This window comes from Phocoena sinus, chromosome X (assembly GCF_008692025.1).
Source record: "Phocoena sinus isolate mPhoSin1 chromosome X, mPhoSin1.pri, whole genome shotgun sequence".
NCBI lineage: Eukaryota > Metazoa > Chordata > Mammalia > Artiodactyla > Phocoenidae > Phocoena > Phocoena sinus.
The window spans coordinates 95,222,034-95,246,119 of NC_045784.1; the positions used below are offsets into that span (position 1 = coordinate 95,222,034).

General features: G+C 37.6%; 1 pseudogene; it reads right to left on the reverse strand.

The window, feature by feature from the left end:
- Positions 1–1,507: 1,507 nt before the first annotated feature.
- LOC116747162 lies at positions 1,508–1,898 on the reverse strand (annotated as a pseudogene).
- Between the last annotated feature and the right edge of the window lie 22,188 nt (positions 1,899–24,086).

A 24,086-nucleotide genomic window follows, 5' to 3' on the forward strand; every position in this document is an offset into this window, starting at 1 on the left:
CTTCCTCTCTACATACACACACACACTTTGTTATTCACTATGTTATGTTATTCATTTGAAATAAAATCAGGTTCATTTGTTTCTGTTTGTATTACATTTTTCTTGCCATGCCCCATCTTTGTTGATTTTATTTATTTTTCAGCATGTGAATATTAACATGGTTATAAAAGTCAGAACTATGCAAAAATGTATATTTAGAAAAGTATGATCACTCTTCCATATTTCTTCTACTCTTTTTCTACATCCCCTCCTTTCCACTTTGTTCCCAGCTACTCTTGTACGTAACCAATCTCATTAGTTTCTAGCTTATCTTTTCATGTTTCTTTTTTCATATATATGCATGTATATCCATATATGTGTAATGAGCACATACACACACCTATGTATATGTATACATGTCCATATACATACACAGTTGTTACATACTGATGATTTTCGTTTCAGGACTGACCTAGACCACAAACAAACAAAAAATATGGTGTCAGTCTAGGAACTTGGCCAAAAAGCCTTTTCACTCAACATAAGTTTTATCATCAAAACCACTTCTCCACGGAGATATGTATCCCAAAATGAAATGAAATATCCAAACTTTTAAAACTCATTTATAATCAAGTCCAGTGACATTACCATAGTTCTAGGTGCAAGCAAGCTTGTGTATGAAATCAACATCATTCACAAAAACAAATTCATCAAAAATGAAGAAGGTCCACAGGACTCAGGATCCAAGTTTCTTAAGACTCCTGATTCATAGATAAAAATTCTTTGCAAATGGATTAAGAGAATCTGGAGAATCTAATATTTTTTGAGAGGTTGTGCAAAACTATTTTATTTACAAAAATGGCACAAAAGTGAAATCAACAGTCAATGCACATGCACACTTCATTCACATATTCAACAACAAAAGGTATTCTAACACTATAGACCTGAATAAGAATACTAGCTTCAATGGTGGCTGTTATGCACTAGAGTCACATAAGTCGTACCAGAATGGGCAAATATTGCCCAAGCAAAATTCTGTTGTTAAAGCTGAAACATATTTAAGGCCAATCAAGTTCAAGCACAGGATGCAAATCTTTTGGAGCCCCATCTCTTTGTGTTTGAAATATGTCACCTTTCTTCTAACTTGTGGTCTTAAACTTCTGCTTCACAAAATCCAAAAGGAAAATACAGAAGAACTCAATACAATAGAGTTTATTTTAGATAAGAGTAACATACAAAGCTATAATTAAGATTAATTAAAGAAAGCCAAAATATTAAAATTGTAAAACTTGCTTATTACTTGTTGGAACCAGCCCTACACTAGGAGTTGGGTAATACATACAATTCTTTTCAAGTAGATTACTTTACATTGCTCCAACATGTTCTTTTCATTAGTGCACTGCTAAGCTAATCAAAAACTCTACACATGTATATTACCTTACAATAGCAGCACACACTACAGCTACCTGCAAAGCCATCACTCTCAAATGACTGAGTGAAAGGAAATAAAAAGTGGAGAAGTAACATATTAAGAGGAAATAATGGGAATTAGAAGATTCATGCATTTCAGCTCTTTTAACCAGTCAGCCGGCTTGCTCGCAACAAGAGATGGTTTCCGTTGAGGAAGGTCCTGTGGAGTGGGAATGTGGTCACCAGTGACCTCTGTCTTATTTGGGGCTGTAGTAGGAAGTTGCTTGTTCTTCATTTTTGCTTTAGCCATGCTGTAATCCCCAGAATCAAAATCTTTTTGCCCTTTCTGCAATCATTTCCTTAAAAAAATCTGAACCTCTGGGCTTTTGTCCCAGATGAGGATACCTTGTTTTTAATCTTGCTTCTTCAGCTTTCTCTGGACTAGTTACTTTATCTTCCATTTCCTTCTGCTTCTCCGTGGAGGCTGCCTCGGGGACTTCCGGGTACATACTTCTTGCTCCCTCTTACTCTGCTTCTCCAGCTCTGCGACATCCTGAGAATCTAATATTTTAGACCCAAATACCTTCCTTTGCTTGAACGCATCAAAAAACAATAGTCATTTTTTTATTGAAGTATAGTTGATTTACAATGCTGTGTTAATTACTGCTGTACAGCAAAGTGATTCAGTTATATGTATATATACATTGTTTGTAAAGAATATTAAAAAAAAGAATGTATACATCTTTTCATGTTTCTTTACACATGAAAGGTAGCATATTATTTTGCACTTTGCTTTCTTCACTTAACAATATATATTGGAAATCACCCCATGTCAGTTCATAAAGTTCTTTCTCATTCTTTATTTATTTATTTATTTATTTTTGCGGTATGCGGGCCTCTCACTGTTGTGGCCTCTCCCGTTGCGGAGCACAGGCTCCGGACGCACAGGCTCAGAGGCCATAGCTCACGGGCCCAGCCGCTCCGCGGCATGTGGGATCCTCCCGGACCGGGGCATGAACCCGTGTCCCCTGCATCGGCAGGCGGACTCTCAACCACTGTGCCACCAGGGAAGCCCTCTCATTCTTTTTTGCATCTGCATAGTATTCCACTGTGTGATGTACCATATTTTATTCAAGCAGTCTCCTGCATGAGCATTTAGTTTGTTTCCAGTATTCTGAAATTACAATGTTGTAATGAATAACCTTGTGCATATATATTTTTATCTTATTGTAGGTCTATTTTCAGGGTATATTCCTAGGGCTAGGATTACTTTACTAAAAGACAAATGCATATGTCTTAATTTTGTTAGACAGTTACAAATCTCCCTCCAACAGGATTGTACTACTTTGCATTCCCACCAGTAATATATGAGAGTGACTTTCTCTACAGCCTTGCTAATAGAATGTGTTGGCATATTTTTCATTTTTACCATCAGACTGGAAAATTTAATTCATCTATACACTTACGTTTTGTTTATAAGAGACCTGCTGAAATAAAAATTAAAAATTGAAAATAGAAGAAGATATGCTAGGCAAATGCTAAGAAAATAAAGCAAACGTATCAATATTAATATCATATAAAAGAGAATTCAAGGTGAATAAATTAATGGGACAAAGAGAGATATATTATGGTGGTTTTATCCCCAACAAGATGAAATAGTCATGAACCTTTAGGCATATAACAAGAGAGCTTTGAAATATATAAGCAAAATGTAATAGAAATAAAAGGAGAAAGTTACAAAATCACTATCATGTTAGAAGACTTTAGCATACTTTTTCCCGTAGCGGAGCACAGGCTCCGGACGCGCAGGCTCAGAGGCCATGGCTCACGGGCCTAGCCGCTCCGCAGCATGTGGATCTTCCCGGAGCGGGGCACGAACCCGTGTCCCCTGCATTGGCAGGCGGACTCCCAACCACTGCGTCACCAGGGAAGCCCTAGCATAGTTCTTAATGGTCAAAAGATCACGTAGGCAAAAACAAGGAGGTATCTTAACTGGGGTTACCCAGAAGGCAGATTTTGAAACAAGGACTGGGTATGGGTGGTGTATCTGGGAAGTGACCCCAAGAATCACCTCCCAAAGAAATAGGGTGCAACTGCTGTGGGTAACTGGAGTTCAATCCTTCTAGGAACTCTCTAACTGTATAGAACAGACCTCAGAATTGTTCCACCACAAAACAGGGAAGATGGGGCATTTATCTATTGACTTTTGTCCTCCTTCAGTTGAGAAGTGTCCTTCATCCTTGGGACATTAAACTTCCCATACTTTTAGGTTGCATCTGTACAGTTGAGAAGCCTTCTGTAGCTTCCAAGAAAGCAAGAGCAGAGAAATGCTGTGATTTGTTCTTGGTTCAGGACATTGGCAATCATACATTGAACTTCCACCATGCTGAGCTGAAGTCAGGTAGACCCAGGGATTTGGCATGGTGCATCTTAAACATTTGCTATGGTAGAATTACTGAAGATTTGAATGATACAAGTAATCTCCTATGGTGTGTTATAGGTTCACTGTTGGTAAGGTAGAATGAAGCTGTATCTGATGAACCTTATATACCATACTTAAAAAGTAAACATTATCACTTTACAATGGGAAGCCATTTCATGTTTTAAGCCAGGGAATGGCACAGATTGTGTTTTCAGTATACAACTCTTGTAGAGGATGGTTTGTAGGGGGGCAAGAATGAGGGCAGGCTGACCAGTCTATTGCAATGTCCAGAAGACTGAGATGAATAGGATTTGACCTAGGACAATGAGAATGGAATAAAGAAGAAAGATTTGTGAGACAATTAGGAGCATAAAAGACAAGATTTGGGAAGAAGAGTTGGGAGAAGAGGTGGTGAAGGTAATCAGTTAAACTTGGAAAATATTGGGTTTGTCTTTGCCGCATCTTAATGAGGTACATAGAAGAAACATAATGATGTGACAGATTAGAAAACTGTGGTCCCTGTATGAAGTTGTGACATGCCCCAAATTACATAGCTATTTAGTTGCAGGCTGAGGACTAGAACCCGGGTTTCCTGACAGACTTCTAGCCTTGTGTTCTCTAATTCTAGCACTATGCCCAAACAAGCAATTGACACATTATGAAGGGTACTAACTGCTCTTCTCACTATCTATCTGTAAAGAATACTTTACCCACTGTAACACATGACTGTATCATTAAAAACTGTTTTTTTTAAAAAAAGCTGAATGTAAAAAAGCTTACATAATTATACTCTAGAAATTTAAAAAGGTGCTGAAATTTCTCATAGAGAATGAGGATTCTAACAGCAATGTTGAAATAGAGAATATTAACTGTGACTGTAATATAACAAGACCATTTCAACAAATCAGAATGTATATACATCTGGGTATTTTCCTAAGAGAAAAACAACATTTATTCCATGGACACCACTGTCACTTGCAAACCTCTTACTCCTTTTTGAAATTGCTCCTAAGCCAGTTTATGAGTCATAGAAGGAAAATTAAAATTTATAGTCATATCTCATATACAGCTGATGGGAAATTTTTAATCAGTATGCAGCTAGTACTTGTGGTTATAAAAGCTACAGATATGGGAACCGATTCAATGAAAATTATTAAAGTGCACAATTAATTCTGAGCGAATTAGCAAATACCTAGTCTGGGTCAATGATAAACTGTTTTACAAGAAGTTGGCATAGAACCTAGCTGAGAAATGTGCTTAAATGAAACTTCATCGTATGATGGTGGATGGAAAGGGCAACTGAGTTATACAAAAACCCTGCAGGCTGACTTTGTGAGATGAAAAATCCTGAAAGTGACCCTTAAAGCAAGCAGGCTAGGAATTATACCTGTATTTTGTTGAACTTTTACAGATAGCATCACACCAGAGATCAGAGAACAGTGAATGGAGTGTTGTACTTAATCAGCCTTAGATTGTAAACTTAATGTCTTCACTGTGATGCCCCCACAGGGTGCAAAGCAGTTTTTGAGCTATAAAGGAACTACCACTCTGGGTCTCCTTTGGCCATGAGGAAAATGTTTTGGAACTAGATAGAGGTTATGACTGCACAACACTGTGGATGTACTAAATATCATTCAATTGTACACTTTAAAGTGGTTAACCTTATGTGAATTTTGCCTGAATTTCAAAAAATGAGCTACCACTTTGTGAACAATTTGCTTCAGGCACTTTCCTTGGCCTTAATATCCAGCATCTCACCCTCCCAGCAACCTCTGAGATACACATTATTATCTCCATTTTGGGGATGAGGATCTGAGGTTCAGTGAGGTTAAGTGTTTTGGCCAAGGTAGTTTAACAGAAGAGTTGGGGTTCAAACTAAGTCTATCTGATTCCAAGATTTGAACTCCCAGGTTTGAACATTTATAGAACTCCATAAAGGGGGTGGTCAGTCACGTAGATGTAATAAATCCTTGAAGCAACTTAACTAAATGTGAAAAGAGGAGTATGCCTGTTGAAATTTTCTTTCTTCGTCTCCAAAAGTAGTACAATCCTTTTGCAGAGAGATTTGGAAATAGCAAACAAAATTAATATATATGTATTTGTCTTTTAACAAGTAACCCTCTTGACTGAGAGAAAAATGTACACTCTAAAAGTAGAGAGTTATGTTTCATTTGGTGGACTTACTGAGGACTTAAGCCTGGGGTAAGCCTCTGAGGGACTGTTCCAAAGAGGTAAGGGAGGAGCCAGGAAATATAGGACTTTATGCTAAACAAACAAACATGTAGTTTGAACGTTAAAAGATTACTGCTAATCACAAAAATAGACATCTCAAATTAATAATTTTAGTGTCTTTCTGTGTATGGGAAGATGCAAGAGTCTGGGCTCACTGAATTTATTCCTTTGATATGCACTTTCACTATCTAGGGCCAGTATCCTGTTTTTCTCCATCCTGAATTCCCCTCAGGTGCACTGGTTGGGAGCTGCAGTGGCTGATGGTTTCATGGCTGCAACATCCTTGGCTTACTGAAACGTCAGGAGACATTCTTTGTCCACAACCCAGTGTCATGGAAAACAGAACTAATGTGAGGACTTCTCATGAGGAGGATTTGGTTACTGGAACTGGATTATAAAGTAGAAACTTATCTAGGTAAGAGCTCATTATTTAGACTAGAATATAAGGTCAGAAAGGGACTGGTAGGAAGGCTGACTTTCGCTGAGTGACTGAGCTGCGAGACCAGCGTTCTTTACATTTCCCCCTGCCTGAGAGTCAGACGGCTCCTAGAGATGAGCAAGTCTGAGCCTGCATGTCTTCGCCAAGTGGCAGAATCTGTAGGAACTAAAATGGAACTGATCCTTATACCTAGAAGCTCACATCCAGGAAACACTTTCTCTAAATGGCCAGTTCCTAAATTCCTCCTAGGGCAGAGAATCCACAAGGCGGCCCCCCAATTCTTTAGTTCTTTGCTGTTCTGTTTCCTCTGGGTATTTACAGTGTCTGGTGGAACAGGACTATAATATCATGTGCTTCCTATATGGGTTCTGCCATCTGACATATATAATCTAACCTAAAAATAGTCAATAAAACTGTGAATTCAACGAATTGTTACTTCTCCAAGTTTCAATTCTGAATATAATATTTTCTTAAATAAATAGTACAGACATAAAGAATAGGCTGTATTCCTAAATCTCCTGCAAGACAACATGGTAGAGCAGAAAGTGCATTAGGCTTGGGAGACAGATCTGGATTCAAAATCAGCCTCTATTTACCAGCTGTGTGTGACTTTGAGCAAGTTATGTATTCTCTCTGAGCCTCACAACTAGATCTTGGTATTCTCTTCTTGAACATAAACACTCTTACAGATCATGAACACCAAATAAGGCCACTCTGTGAATACAATGTGTCAACACCAAAAAAAGAAAAAGACCACTATGTAATCATGCTTGAACACACACAAAATGTAAATGTGGTTTGAGCCACAAAAACGACTAACTATTCCCCTATTCTAGCTAATATTAGTGACTGCTGCTTCTGTACGTACCATTTAGAGCTTGACCCTCATGCTAGTCTTCCCTTCTTCTAGGTAAGATTTACTGAGATATCCAATCATGACGTTACCTCTGCTTCCTGACAGCATCTATATCCAGAGAAAAGACCTCTTCCTTGAATCCTTCCCCAATCACCTAACATGAACCCAAATCCTATATACTAAGTCCTTTCTAAACTCTTATGGTGGGGTGGCCCATGGATCCCCATGACATGCATTCTCTCTCCCTGCAACAAGCAAGAAAACCAATTACAAGTGTGTTCCCAGTGGCCTTTGGCTGGAGGGCATTGACATAACTGATTATGCAGTATCAACTCCAGGGTCTGAATAAATCAAAAACACCTCCATCCTGGTCTTTCAGTATAAGTTCCTTTTCCCTTTTCTCTCAGCACACACTTTTAAAAATTACTTATTGCATTTAATCTAAATATTATTAAGATATATCAGGTTATTTAATTTGTACAGAAGACCCTCAAAAGCTTCCTTAAGCTCTGCTGTAGCTTCCTGTTTCTTTGCTTATATAACAGACTGATGTCTGGGTTAGTGATTAAGAAGGAGGTCAGAAGATGGCGGTGTGGAAAAAGACAAGGAGTTAGCATCTCCCCACAACTAGGGTGCCTGCTGCCACTGGTGTGGGACCCTAATGCCCAAGGAGATGGGAGGAACCCCCAAGTGAACTGGATCTTGGTTCACGAGCCAGGGGTTGGGCCAAAGTTCCTATGGTGGGAGCTCTGAGTCCGAACCACTAGACTAACAGAGAACCTCAGACCCCAAGGATCATTCATTGCAGTGAGGTCTCATGGAGGTCCCCATCTCAGCACCCAGAACCAGCTCTATCCAACAGCCTACAAACTCCAGTGCTGGAAGCTTCAGGCCAAACAACCAGTAAGACAGGAACACAATCCCACTCATATAAAACAAAAAAAAATGAGACAGCAAAAATATATGTCACAGATGAAGGAGCAAGGTAAAAACCTACAAGACCAAATAAATGAAGAGGAAATAGGCAATCTACCTGAAAAAGAATTCAGAGTAATGATAGTAAAGATGATCCAGAATCTCGGAAATAGAATGGAGACATAGATTGAGAAAATACAAGAAGTGTTTTAACAAAGATCTAGAAGAACAAACAGAGATGAACAACACAATAACTGAAATGAAAAATACACTAGAAGGAATCAATAACAGAATAACTGAAGCAAAAAAATGAATAAGTGAGCTGGAAGACAAAATGGTGGAAATAACTGCTGAGAAGCAGAGTAAAGAGAAAAGAATTGAAAATGATCTCAGAGACCTCTGGGACAACACTAAACACACCAACATTTGAATTATAGGGGCCCCAGAAGAAGAAGAGAAAAAGAAAGGGTCTCAGAAAATATTTGAAGAGATTATAGTGGAAAACTTCCCTAACATAGGAAAGGAAATAGTCACCCAAGTCCAGGAAGCACAGAGTCCCATACAGGATAAACCCTAGGAGAAACACACCAAGACACATATTAATCAAACGAACAAAAATTAAATTCAAAGAAAAAAATATTAAAAGCAGCAAGGGAAAAACAAAAAATAACATACAAAGGAATCCCCATAATGTTATCAGCTGATTTTTCAGCAGAAACTCTGCAGGTCAGAAGGGACTGGCAGGATATACTTAAAGTGATGAAAGAGAAAAACCTACAACCAAGATTACTCTACACAGCAAGGATCTCATTCAGATTCAGTGGAGAAATCAAAAGCTTTTCAGACAAGCAAAAGCTAAGAGAATTCAGCACCACCAAACCAGCTTTACAACAAATGCTGTAGGCGGGAAGCTTCTCTAGGTGGGAAACACAAGAAAAGAAAAAGACCCACAAAAACAAACCCAAAACAATTGAGAAAATGGTAATAGAAACATACATATTGATAATAACCTTGAATGTAAATGGATTAAATGCCCCAACCAAAAGACAAAGACTGGCTGAATGGATATAAAAACAAGACCCATATATATGCTGTCTACAAGAGACCCACTTCAGACCTGGGGACACATACAGACTGAAAGTGAAGGGATAGAAAAAGATATTCCATGCAAATGGAAATCAAGAGAGCTGGAATAGCAATGCTCGTATCCAATAAAATAGACTTTAAAATAAAGACTGTTACAAGAGACAAGGGGGGCCACTACATAATGATCAAAGGATCAATCCAAGAAGAAGATATAACAATTATAAATGTTTATGCATCCAACATAGGGGCACCTCAATACATAAGGCAAATGCTAACAACCATGAAAAGAGAAATCGACAGTAACACAATAATAGTAGGGAACTTTTTTTTTTTTTTTTTTTAATAGTAGGGAACTTTTAACACCCCACTTACACCAATGGACAGACCATCCAAACAGAAAATAAATGAGGCAACACAAGTTTTAAATGACACAACAGACCAGATAGATTTAATTGAGATTTATAGAACATCCCACCCAAAAGTGGCAGAATACACTATCTTCTCAAGTGCACACAGAACATTCTTCAGGATAGATCACATCTTGGGTCACAAATCAAGCCTCGGAAAATTTAAGAAAATTGAAATCATATCAAGCATCTTTTCTGACCACAATGATATGAGATTGGAAATCAATTACAGGAAAAAAAAACTGTAAAAAAAACACAAATACATGGAGGCTAAACTGTGTGCTACTAAATAACCAAGAGATCACTGAAGAAATCAGAGAAGAAATAAAAAAATACATAGAAACAAATGACAACAAAAACACAACGATCCAAAACCTATGGGATGCAGCAAAAGCAGTTCTAAGAGGGAAGTTTATAACAATTCAATCTCACCTCAAGAAACAAGAAAAATCTCAAAAAATCTAACCCTACACTTAAAACAATTAGAGCAAGAACAAAGAAAACCCAAAGTCAGTAGAAGGAAAGAAATCAAAAAGATGAGAGCAGAAATAAACGAAATAGAAATGAAGAAAACAATAGCAAAGATCAATAAAACTAAAAGCTGGTTCTTTGAGAAGATAAACAAAACTGACAAACCCTTAACCAGACACATCAAGAAAAAAAGGGAAAGGATGCAAATCAATAAAATTAGATATGAAAAAGAAGTCACAACTGACACTGCAGAAATACAGAGGATTATAAGAGACTACTGCAAACAACTGTATGCCAATAAAATGGACAACCACAAAGAAATGGACACATTCTTGGAAAGGTACAATTTTCCAAGACTGAACCAGGAAGAATTAGAAAATATAAACAGACCTATCACAAGTAATGAAATTGAAACCGTAATAAAAAATCTTCCAACAAACAAAAGTCCAGGACCAGATGGCTTCACAGGAGAATTCTATCAAACATTTAGAGAAGAGCTAACACTGATCCTTCTCAAACTCTTCCAAAAAATTGCAGAGGGAGAAACACTCCCAAATTCATTCTGCGAAGCCACCATCACCCTGATACCAAAACCAGAAAAAGATATCACACAAAAAGGAAAATTATAGACCAATATCACTGATGAACATGGATGCAAAAATCCTCAAAAAAATACTAGCAAACGGAATCCAACAGCACAGCACATTAAAAGGATCATACACCATGATCAAGTGGGATTTACCCCAGGGATGCAAGGATTCTTCAATATACATAAATCAATCAATGTGATACACCACACTAACAAATTAAGGAATAAAAACCATATGGCCATCTCAATAGATGCAGAAAGAGCTTTTGACAAAATTCAACACCCATTTATAATAAAAACTCTCCAGAAAATGGGCATAGACAGAAACTACCTCAACATAATAAAGGCCATATATGACAAACGCACAGCAAGCATCACACTCAATGGTGAAAAACTGAAAGCACTTCCACTAAGATCAGGAACAGGACAAGGATGTCCACTCTCACCACTCTTATTCAACATACTTTTGGGAGTCCTAGCCACAGCAATCAGAGAAGAAAAAGAAATAAAAGGAATCCAAATTGGAAAAGAAGAAGTAAAACTGTCACTGTTCGTCAATGACATGATACTATACATAGAAAATCCTAAAGATGCCACCAGAAAACTACTAGAACTAATCAATGAATTTGGTAAGGTTGAAGGATACAAAATTAGTGCACAGAAATCTCTGGCATTCCTATACAGCAACAACGAAAAATCAGAAAGAGAAATTAAGGAAACACTCCCATTTACCATTGCAACAAAAAGAATGAAATACCTAGGAATAAACCTGCCTAAGGAGGCGAAAGACTTGTACTCAGGAAACTATAAAACACTGATGAAAGAAATCAAAGATGACATAAACAGATGGAGAAACATACCATGTTCTTGGATTGGAAGAATCAATATTGTGAAAATGAATATATTACCCAAAGCAATCTACAGATTCAATACAATCCGTATCAAACTACGAATGGCATTCTTCACAGAATTAGAACCAAAAATTTTACAATTCGTATGGAAACACAAAAGACCCCAATTAGCCAAAGCAATCTTGAGAAAGAAAAACGGAGTTGGAGGAATCAGGCTCCCTGACTTCAAACTACACCACAAAGCTACAGTAATCAAGACAGTATGATATTGGCACAAAAATAGAAATACAGATCAATGGTACAGGATAGAATGCCCAGAGATAAACCCACGCACATATGAGCACCTAATTTATGACAAAGGAGGCAAGAACATACAATGAAGAAAAGACAGCCTCTTCAATAAGTGGTTCTGGGAAAAATGGACAGTTACATGTAAAACAATAAAATCAGAACACTATCTAACACCATACACAAAAATAAACTCCAAATGGATTAAAGACTTAAATGTAAGACCAGACACTATAAAACTCTTAGAGGAAAACATAGGAAAAGCACTCTTTGACATAAACCACAGCAAGATCTTTTTTACCCACCTCCTAGAGTAACAGAAATAAAAACAAAAATAAACAAATGGGACTTAAAAGCTTTTGCACAGCAAAGGAAACTATAAACAAGACAAAAAGACAACCCTCAGAATGGGAGAAAATATTTGCAAATGAAACAACAGCCAAAGATTAATCTCCAAAATATACAAACAGCTCATGGAGCTCAATATCAAAAAAACAAACAACCCAGTTAAAAAGTGAGCAGAAGACTTGAATAGACATTTCATCAAGGAAGATAGATGGCCAAGAGGCACATGAAAAGATGCTCAACATCACTAATTATTACAGAAATGCAAATCAAAACTACAACGAGGCATCACCTCACACCAGTCAGAATGGCCATTATCAAAGAATCTAGAAACAATAAATGCTTGAAAGGGTGTGGTGAAAAGGGAACCCCTCTTGCACTGTTGGTGGGAATGTAAATTGATACAACCACTATGGAAAACAGTATGGAGGTTCCTTAAAAAACTACAAATAGAATTACCATATGACCCAGCAATCCCACTACTGGGCATATACCCTGAGAAAACCATAATTCAAAAAGAGACATGTACCACAATGTTCATTGCAGCACTATTTACAATAGCCAGGACATGGAAACAATGTAAGTGTCCATTGACAGATGAATGGATAAAGAAGATGTGGCACATATATACAATGGAATATTACTCAGCCATAAAAAGAAATGAAATTGAGTTATTTGTAGTGAGGTGAATGGACCTAAAATCTGTCATACAGAGTGAAGTAAGTCAGAAAGAGAAAAACAAATACTGCATGCTAACGCATATGCAAATCCAAAAAAAATGGTACTGATGAACCTAGCTGCAGGACAGGAATAAAGACACAGACATAGAGAATGGACTTGAGGACGTGGGGTGGGAGGGGGAAGCTGGGGCCAAGTGAGAGTAACATTGACATATATACACTACTGAATGTAAAATAGCTAGGTAGAGGGAAGCAGCCGCATAGCACAGGGAGATCAACTCGGTGCTTTGCGATGACCTTGAAGGGTGGGATAGGGAGGATGGGAGGGAGGCTCAAGAGGGATGGGATATGGGGACATATGTATGCATGTGGATGATTCACTTTGTTGTACAACAGAAACTAACACAGTATTGTGAAGCAGTTATACTCCAATAAAGATCTATTAAAAAAAAGGAAAAAAAAAGAAGAAGGGCACATGATGGGTAACTCTGTGCCTTAACAATTAAGTTTAAATCCATAACTACTCTTTTCTCATTTTCAGCAGTAGCTTCTGAGTAATAGCTCTTTTCCACTGTATTTGTAATACATAAATCCCCTTTTTTCATAGTAGTCAGGAAATCTTTTGTGAAATGTTTTGAAATGCTTTATGTAAATGTCATTGTTTGTTAGTGTAAAATTGTCATCGTATACACTACCCACTAAGACTTGGAGGAAATTACACAATCAATAGAGATCTTTGCATATAGTCCGGGAGGGGAAATTTTCCCCCTCTACCCCTCTTGAGTTCTTGTGGTGGGACAAATAATAAAATTAACATAAGGAGAAAAAGAAACAAATTTCAATTCATGCACATGAAGGTCTCATAGAAATGGACCTAAGAAGTGGCTAAATCAGGCAGCCTTTTATACTTTTTAGACACAGAAACAATAAATTTGTGAGGAATTGACAGGACAAAGAAACTTAGATTTTGGGTGCTCAAATAGTGAAGAATCTAAACAGAATCTGGGTTTGGGGTAGTAAATTTAAAGAAGTAACCAGATTTGTTTATATAGGCTTCTCAGTCTGAATTCCCTATCTCTGATGATAAGGGTAGCTTTCTACCCCCAGATGCAGGGAATGCACCTTTCACATGAGAGATTTATTTCCTGCTTTCAGGGAGACAGAAAGGACAGTCAGTGTCCCTTTTGAGTTGGTCGTTTAAGTAACTTTAATTCAAAATAATCAATATGCTATTGAAGCACATTTTGGGGCAGCCTATCTTGGGCTCCCAAAATACATAAGGAAGGGATAAAAGTGAATAAAATTAAAGAAATAGTAGGGACCATATGGGAAGTAAAAAATAGAAGCCTGGTAAGATTCCTGTAAGTTTTAAAGTTAGTAGTGCCTTTGGACTTACAGAATGAGCAGAATTAGGGCAAATAGACCATTTCACCTGAACTGGGCCAAAAGAACAGAGGACCACAGAAAGACAGGTGAAAGAAACTGTTTATTGACAATCTACCATGTACCAGGTACCATGCTAGGTACTTCATATAACTTCATACCATTTAATTCTTACAACACCACCCTGAAATAGATTGATCCACATTTTACAGATTAAAAAACCAAGCTTCAGAGCACTTAAGGTCACACAGCTGATTAAGTGACAATAGTCAAATCTTGGTGATGCCTCCCTCTCCCCAGGTTAATTTCCTAATATAATGTCACTCCTGGAAATAACACTCTGACTCAAGAAACTCATAATCTGATGGGGGAAAGACAAACAAGTATGACAAAATCAGCAAAGAGCTAACTAAAAAGATTGAGTTCAGGGAATTCCCTGGTGGTCCAGTGGTTAGGCTTCCACACTTCCACTGCAGAGGTCACAGGTTCGATCCCTGGTCAGGGAACTAAGATCCTGCAAGCTGCACTGTGCAGCCAAAAATAAATTAATTAATTAAATAAATAAAAAGACTGAGTTCAAACATGGCTTAGTAGTAGAACCATAGTATTCACAGGAAGAGACTCCAGATTCCACATACCATAAAGTTTAGCCATTTAAAGTGTACAATTCAATGTTTTTTTGGTATATTTAGAGAGTTGTGCAACCATCATCACAATCTAATTTCGGAACATGTTTGTCCTCCCCCAGAGAAACCCTGTACCCATTGGCAGTCACTCCCCATTTCCCCCAACTCCTTACCCCAGCCCTAGGCAACCACTAATCTACTTTATGTCTCTATGGATTTGCCTGTTCTGGACATTTCATATAATACAATATGTGGTCCTTTGTGACTGACTTCTTACACTTAGCATAATGTTTTCAAGGTTCATCCATGTTGTAGTATGTATCAACACTTCATTCCTTTTTTGCCAAATAATATTCCACCTCCTCCTTACTTTTTGCTTGCTAACAGAGCCCTGGTTTCGATCAAGTATAAGACAGGCTTATATCCCAATGTAGGTCATATCACAGATGTTTAATCTTAATTAATCCAAGCTGGATTTTTCAAAATCAGGTTGTGATCCATTAGCGAGTCATAAAATCAGATCAGTAGGTCACAATCAACATGTCTGATTGTGGTAAAAAGTACATAACATAGTGGCTACATCAATTTACAATCCCACCAACAGTGTACAAGTGTTCCTTTTTCTCCACATCCTCACCAACATTTGTTTTTTGTGTTCTTTTTGATGATAGCCTTTCTGACAGGTGTGAGGTGATATCTCATTGTGGTTTTGATTTGCATTTCCCTGATGATTAGATATGTTGAGCATCTTTTTCATGTGCCTGTTGCCCACCTGCATTTCCTCTTTGGAAAAATGTCTTTTCAGCTCTTCTGCCCATTTTTAAATCAGGTTGTTTGTTCTTTTGATGTTGAGTTGTATGAGCTGTTTATATGTGCAGGATACTAATCCCTTATTGGTCATATCATTTGCAAATGTTTTCTCCCATTCAGTAGGTTGTCTCTTCATTTTGTTGATGGTTTCCTTGGCTGTGCAAAAGTTTTTAAGTTTAATTAGGTCCCATTTGCTTATTTTTGCTTTTATTTCCTTTACTTTAGGAGACAGATCCAAAAAAATATTGCTGCGATTTATGTCAAAGAGTGTTCTGCCTATGTTTCCCTCTAGGAGTTTTATAGTACCCAGTCATACATTTAGGTCTTTAATCCATCTGGAGTTTACTTTTGTATATGGTGTTAAAGAATGTTCTATTTTAATTATTTACATGTAGCTGTCCAGTTTTCCCAGCACCACTTACTGAAGAAACTGTCTTTTCTCCATTGTATATTCTTGCCTCCTTTTCATAGTTAATTGACCATGAGTGTGTGGGTTTATTTCTGGGGTCTCTGTTCTGTTCCATTGATCTATAAGTCTGTTTTTGTGCCGATACCACACTGTTTTGATTACTGTAGCTTTGCAGTATAGTCTGAAGTCAGGGAGTGTGATTCCTCCAGGTCTGTTCTTCTGTCTCAGGATTGTTTTGGATATTTGGGGTCTTTTATGTTTCCATATAAGTTTTAAAATTATTTGTTCTAGTGGAAAACAGTGTGAAGGTTTCTCAAAAACCTAAAAATAGAACTACCATATGACCCAGCAATTCCACTCCTGGGTATATATTTGAAAAAGACAAAAACATTAATTTGAAAAGATACATGCACCCCAATGCTCATAACAGCATTATTTACAATTGCCAAGATATGGAAGCAACCTAAATGTGCATCAACAGATGAATGGATAAAGATGTGGTATACACACACACACACACACACATGAACACACACACACGAACACACACATACACACACAATGGAATACCACTCAGTCATAAAGAAAAACAAAATTTTGCCATTTGCAGAAACATGGCTGGACTTGGAGGGCATCTTGCTAAGTGAAATAAGTCAGACAGAGAAAGACAAATACTATATGATATCACTTATATGTGGAATGTGAAAAATACAACAAACTAGTGAATATAACAAAAAGAAGCAGACACACATATAGAGAACAAACTACTGGTTACTAGTGGGAGGGGCAATGTAAGGATGGGGAGTGGGAGATACAACCTATTGGGTACAAGATAGGCTCAAGGATGCATTGTACCACATGGGGAGTGCAGACAATATTTTGTAATAACTGTAAATGGAAAGTAATCTTTTAAAATTGTATAAAAACATTAAAAAAATTTTTAAAATTAAATAAAAAGTGTTGCTATAAAAAACACATAACAGGGCTTCCCTGGTGGCGCAGTGGTTGAGAGTCCACCTGCCGATGCAGGGGACACGGGTTCATGCCCCGGTCTGGGAAGATCCCACATGCCGCGGAGTGGCTGGGCCCGTGAGCCATGGCCGCTGAGCCTGCGCGTCCGGAGCCTGTGCTCCGCAATGGGAGAGGCCACAACAGTGAGAGGTCCACGTACCCCCAAAAAACAAACAAACAAAAAAACCACGTAACAGTATTTACTGTCTTAACCATTTTTAAGTAAACAGTGCACTAGTATTAACTATGTGCATATTGTTGTGCAACAGATCTCTAGAACTTTTTCATCTTGCCAAACCAAAACTCTACACCTATTAAACAACTCCCCATTTCCCCAACCCACCCAGTCTCTGGTAACCACCATTGTACTTTCTGTTTCCATGAACTTGACTACTGTAGATACCTTATATCACAGAGGAATCATGCAGTTTTTGTCTTTTTGTGACTAGTTTGTTTTACTGAGCATAATGTTCTCAAGGTTCATCTGTGTTGCAGTATGTGACAAGAATTTCTTCTTTTTTAAGGCTGAATAATATTCCATTGTATGTATATACTGCTTTTTTTTTTAATCCATCCAGCCTTTGATGGACATTTAGGCTGCTTTCATTTCTTGACTATTGTGAATAATGCAATGATCATAGCTGTACAATCAATATCATTTTGAGATCCAATTTTCAATTCTTTTGGATATATACCCAGAAGTGGAATTGCTGGATCATGTGGTAATTTTGTTTTTATTTTTTTGAGGAACTTCCATACTGTTTTCCGTAGTGGCTGCACCATTTTACATTCCTACCAACAGAGCAGAAGGGTTCCAATTTTTCCACATCCTCACCAACACTTGTTATTTTCTGTTTATTTTTGATAACTGCCATCTTTAGGGGTATGAGATAATATCTCATTGTGGTTTTGATTTGTATTTCCCTGATGATTAGTGAAGTTGTGCATCTTTTCATATGTTTGTTGTCCATTTGTATATCTTCTTTGGAGAGATGTTTATTCAAGTCCTTTGCTCATTTAAAAAATTGGGTTATTTGTTGTTGTTCTTGTTATTGAGTTGTGGGAGTTCTTTATATACCTTAGATATTAACCCCTTATTAGATACACGGCTTGCAAATATTTTCTCCAATTGATAGGTTGCCTTTTCACTCTCTTGATTGTTTCCCTTGCTGCACAGATGTTTTAAAATTTTACTTAGTCCCATTTGTCTATTTTGTTTTTGCTTCCTGTGTTTTTGGTGTTATATCCAAGAAATTACTGCCAAGTCCAATGTCATGAAATTTTCCACTATGTTTTCTTATACAAGTTTTATAGTTTCAGGTCTCACATTTAGGTCTTTAATCCTTTTTGCGTTAATTTTTGTATATGGTGTAAGGTAAGGATCCAACGTCATTCTTTTGCAGTTTTCCCAGCACCATTTGTTGAAGAGGCTATTCTTTTCCCACTGTGTATTTTGGCACCCTTACCATAGTTCATTTGACCATATATGTGAGGGTGAGCACTCTATTCTGTTCTATTGGTTGATATTTCTATCTTTATGCCAGTACCATACTGCTTTGATTACTGTAGCTTTGTAATATGTTTCAAAAGCAGAAAGTGTGAGGCCTTCAGCTTTTGTTTTTCTTTCTCAAGATTATTTTGGCTATTTGGGGTCCTTTGAGATTCTGTATGAATTTTAGGATGTCTATACAGAAAGCCAAAACTGAATCAAAACAATTAATTGAGGACTACCACGTGCTAAGCATTATTGAATGCAATTATAAAACACCTATGACAGTCTTTACCCTAAAAGTAATCTTAATCTCTTTGGCACAACCAAATGGACTTGATTTTTAATCACTGTATTCCCAGTGTGTACAACAGTTTCTAGCATTAGTAGGTGCTCAATAATTATTTGTTAAATTAAACAAATATAATAAAGCTATTTAATACACAATTCAAATAACGGTAAGACCATAGGTGTGTGGGTTTATCTCTGGGCTTTCTATCCTGTTTCATTGATCTATATTTCTGTTTTTGTGCCAGTACCATACTGTCTTGATTATTGTAGCTTTGTAGTATAGTCTGAAGTCAGGGAGACTAATTCCTCCAGCTCCAGTTTTTTTTCTCAAGATTCTTTGGCTATTCGGGGTCTTTTGTGTTTCCATACAAATTTTAAGATTTTTTGTTCTAGCTCTGTACAAAATGCCATTGTGCTAAGCTTCATTTGAACTATATGTTATAGTCTAAATCTTTTCCAGACTTTAGACCATTATTTTATCAAATGTTCTTTTTGCTTTTCTTCATCATGCATGTCTTCTGACTTATTTCCCTGTTAGAAGTGTGGTTAACAGCATGTACATTGGAACCTGTCTGCCTGAGTTCATAATCCCAGCTCCACGGGTTATTAGCCATATGACTCTGGTCAAGAGTCTTAACCTCTCTGACACTCAGTTTCTTCATCTGCAAAATAGGGATATTAATAGTTTTGAGGATTAAGAAAAATGATATTTGTTGTATGTAAGTATTTGCTGCTATTATTTTTAGTATGATTATTAACACCAGTTAATTCTCTATTAAGAGAAAGACAAAAATACACATTATTAAAAATGTGTATTAGAGGTTGACAGGTAGCAGCTTTAAGAATATCCAGTAATGGGAAAGGTAGGAGTCTTTTTATAATTCCATTTTATTTCCCTTTGTTCCCAATTGTAGCTACCCAAGTGGCAGGTGGCTGAAGCACAAGTACTCACTACTAACTTCTCATTAAGCTGCCTTAAACTGTAATTGAAGTTACCTTACTCTTCATTTTGAAAGACTTGACCTGTAAGGCACCTGAAATGGTATTGCCTATAGAATAATTACTATTAGTTGGTGTTGCAATAAACTATTTTAACTTTTTTAAATCTTGAGAAGCTTACAAAACAGAAATGAAAGCCACTGGAACTTTGTGAGAGGTAGTTTAAAGCTTCTTCAGAGTTTCCCAGAGCATTCTGCATAAGAACATGAACTGTGCAGAGAATTTCAAGTTTTGATCTACCATAACCTAACCCCAACCCTATACGATAAGGTCATGGAGTTAAAAACAAAGTGTAGGTAATCCATTCTGCCATGATGCTCATTTTCAATAAAATACTATTTGGTTGTAGCCTGTCCCTTTAAGACTCACCCCTGTTGGTGGGAGCAACCAAAACATTCATAAAAGGGGGTTGAAACTACACTCCCACTACTTCAAGATGCATTCCTGAACCACCCTATTCCCCACACATCAAACTCCATTCCAGATAGTTCTGCTGTCTGATGCTTGTCTTGATATTTGTAGCCTCTTACTAACTCTAGTTCCTCTCATTTCTTTGGTACCTTGGTGTTACTGTTTCTTTAGCATCTGGCCCACTTTGTCTCCTGGACCCCTGTTCTCCACCTTTCTCCCGCTTCAAGTTGCTCAGAATAATTAGCCAGTATCTAACCTTTCTGGCTAGACCTCAGGATCCTTTCTCATTAACTGACTGCCACAATCAGTCCCGGTAAGTACAGCCAAGCACTCTTGGGAACTGCCCTTTCGTATGGCTCTGGTCTCAAGAGGAGTCAACACCTGATAATTATCATTTTGGGGAAGGTAAACTATCACCCACCAGCAATGTTTCTTATCACTCTGTTATTCATCTGTTTTCCACACAAACTCTCTCCCATATGCAGCCTCTTTATTTACTATCTTTAAGAGCCTTTTAGTTGTATGGAGAAATCATTTCATAGACATTCACTCATACACAATGGAAAGCATAAACGTGTGCACATGTGTGAATTTGTGTTTGTATATATTAGCTGCATGGAAGAGGGGCAGCTACCTGGTCAGAAATGTGGGTCCCTTGGGAAAGAAGAGGGAAATGGAGGCTGAGTAGGCAACCAATTAATATCTATGACAGCAAATGAATGTGGACAAGTTATGAAATAAATCTCATTCATAATGGATAACACTGTATTTTCAGGTGAGTTTAGGACTATATATGATGCAAGTTAAATATAATATGTTGCCTTGTGGGTGTGAAGTCCTCAATTTTTAGGTATAAAAATGCAGAGTACAAGGTGTCAAACCGGCAAGTTTTCAGTCTGCAGCCATAAAATTTCCTCCAAGATTCAACCCAGTGGGAAGAACAGGAAAGGAGATGAATTCCAGTGTAAACCTTAAAAACTGTACTGAAAAGAGGAATTATAATGTAAGAATTGTGGTATAGTCAGTAAAGATTACTCTCAATAAACATCAGTGCCAAGCACACAATAGGCACTGAGTAAAAATCTTATTGAATTGATTCAAACAATATAATTTTCAATAGACAGACCTGGACTTCTATCTACTTCACTAAGTAAATAGTGAACATAGATCATTAGGATTTATTAAGTAAATAGAGAACACAGTTACACCTTTTCTAGTGTATCAATTAAAAATTTACGTTTGCCTGGTAGTTACAGAAAGTGGAAAACAGTGGCTCAAACAAATTGGGGGTTTATTTTTTCTCATGAAGAAGTCCAGAGGTGGGCAGCCTAGGACTGGCATGGCTCAACACCATCCTTAGGGTATGGCTGTATTGTCAGCTCACCCACCACTTTAAGAAACATCCTCAGAAGTTGTAACCAACAGTTTCTCCTTCATACCTTTGACCAGAAGTGTGAAATATAGTCATGCCTATCTTCCAGGAAGGTTGGGAAATGCTTCCCAAAAGTTGGGGCTCTGTTAGTTAAAAAAGAAAAAAGACAGGGAAGTGGATATTGGGTACAGAACTTGTATTCTCTGCTCTAGTACACTCCTCTAACTTCCAAACATCTATGCACACCCTTCTTCCCACTAGTGTGAGGAAACACTCTCACCCTCCTCGCAAGAGAGGCAGAATTCCCATCTAACTACTAGATCCAGTAACAAACTCAGAATTTGGGGTGATGTGAAGTCCTCTTCATGAGGTTTGAATGTGGCAGGGGATACCAAATCAAAAATTCCCATCAGAAAAAGGAGAACGCAAAACTCTAAATCCTAACAATTATTGTCATTCTAAACAGGAATAGTGAAGTAGAAAAAAATCGGCAGGAGAATAAATTCCTTGGTTAGCTCATCTGGCAGCCCTTGAAATCTTTGAAATTGTCTGGGAGGATTTCCATTGTCCATTGCCCTCCATTTTCCCTGATCCTGTTTCTCATAGTTCTTCCTTTTCCATTATCCTCCTGGTTACATCTGAGCTGGGCTTTGTAGAGGATGTCCTTTCTGGAAGCCACATAGCTTTGGACAGCTTGCTTCTTGTTGGTGCAGGTTCAGGACCTTGGGGATTGTTGTGGGGTTTAACAGGCACAGACTGTTCCAGTCAGGTTTGGGATATTTTTTGGCAGTATATTCCTCAAAACTTAGTAGATTTCTAGCATATTTATTTCGAATCAATCTATATGTGAATAACCTTGGCCAAGGATCTTTTCTAGACTAGCTCTACTCAAAGTTCCAGACTGTGACAAGGTACGGTGCTCACCACAGAACGTAGATTAACACAGTGCTGCCTTCACTGAGAAAGTCTTGACGTAAAAAAGTCAGCTGAACTAAACAGTGATCTTAGGGTCAAAGCTGACTTACATTCTGCTTGAAGTTCCTTATCTCCTCTCAGACCAGTTACATTCTGCTTGAAGTTCCTTATCTCCTCTCAGACCAGTACCAAAAATTCGTTAACTGACAGCCAGTCAGTGGACCACACTTGGAGTACCACTGGTCTAAAACTTTTTAAGCCTGAGAATTTGGGGCTTTGAGTTGCTTATCTTTGCACTCTATCCACTTTCCTCTTCTCCTTTAACTTAATGGCCTCTACCTTCAGGACATGTGAAACAGTAAGCTCTGTTGAGAAGAAAACACTATTAATTTGATCAGAGAATTTGTCCAGCAGAGCGTCAATCTTATTTACTGCTATGGCTGCAGCTTTGTTCTCACCACTGTCGATGCCTTCCTTCGGAGTACAGAAGCCTTTAGCTTTTTCAATCCTGCAAGGCTCCAAATTACAGGAATCTCAGTAAACTTAAATTGCAGGCCAAAGGCTAAAAGCACCCCTCTTAGGACATTTATTTTTCTTTCCATTTCTGCAGCCTGAGTGCATCACTTTCTTATGGAGCTTTTCTTAAAAACCACAAGAAGGAGCCAGTACACGGCAACCTCTGAAATTTCCTACCATTTTTCTTAATCCTACAGCCTTGGTTGATATTTGGTTTCTACTCCAAGGAATAGCAAGCAAAAGCTTGACCACAGTCACAAGCCTTCCAGATTGAAATGGGTGCATCTTTAATATTTATTTCCCCATTGTCTCAATTCAGCCAATAACACATTTTAGATACTGTTACTTGCAGCACCATTCTGATACCTATTACTGTATAGGTAAGGATTCTTAGAAATAGATAAATGATTTCATTCTAGCTAGTTTAATAATTAAACTCAACTGAGTTTATTAAAGGATATTAGATGATCCTCAGAATCACTGTGAGACCTGAAGGAACAAACTGTAGACTACATTTCTAGAAACAACTCCCTACACCTAACTATAGAACTGGCTTATTAAGGGAGCTGCTATTAACCCAGGCCCCAAAACTCTGCTGCTTTTTCCATAATTTTGAGACAGCTGCCTCCCTGGCTGATCCCAGAAGATCAAAATTCCTTTGCCAGTGTATTTGCTTTCTCTTTCTCCTTTACTTCGACAACATCAAATCTATAGAGAAGACAATCTATATTAACTCTTCAGCCCACAACAATCTGGACAGGTCTGTACAGCCAAATTTTTCTGAAAAATCTGAATGAAGAGAAAGCTTTGATTTTGCCTGAGTTAGAATGCAGACAAAAATAGAAATTTGCTCGATTTATCAGTACATAACTTGATGTTCATAT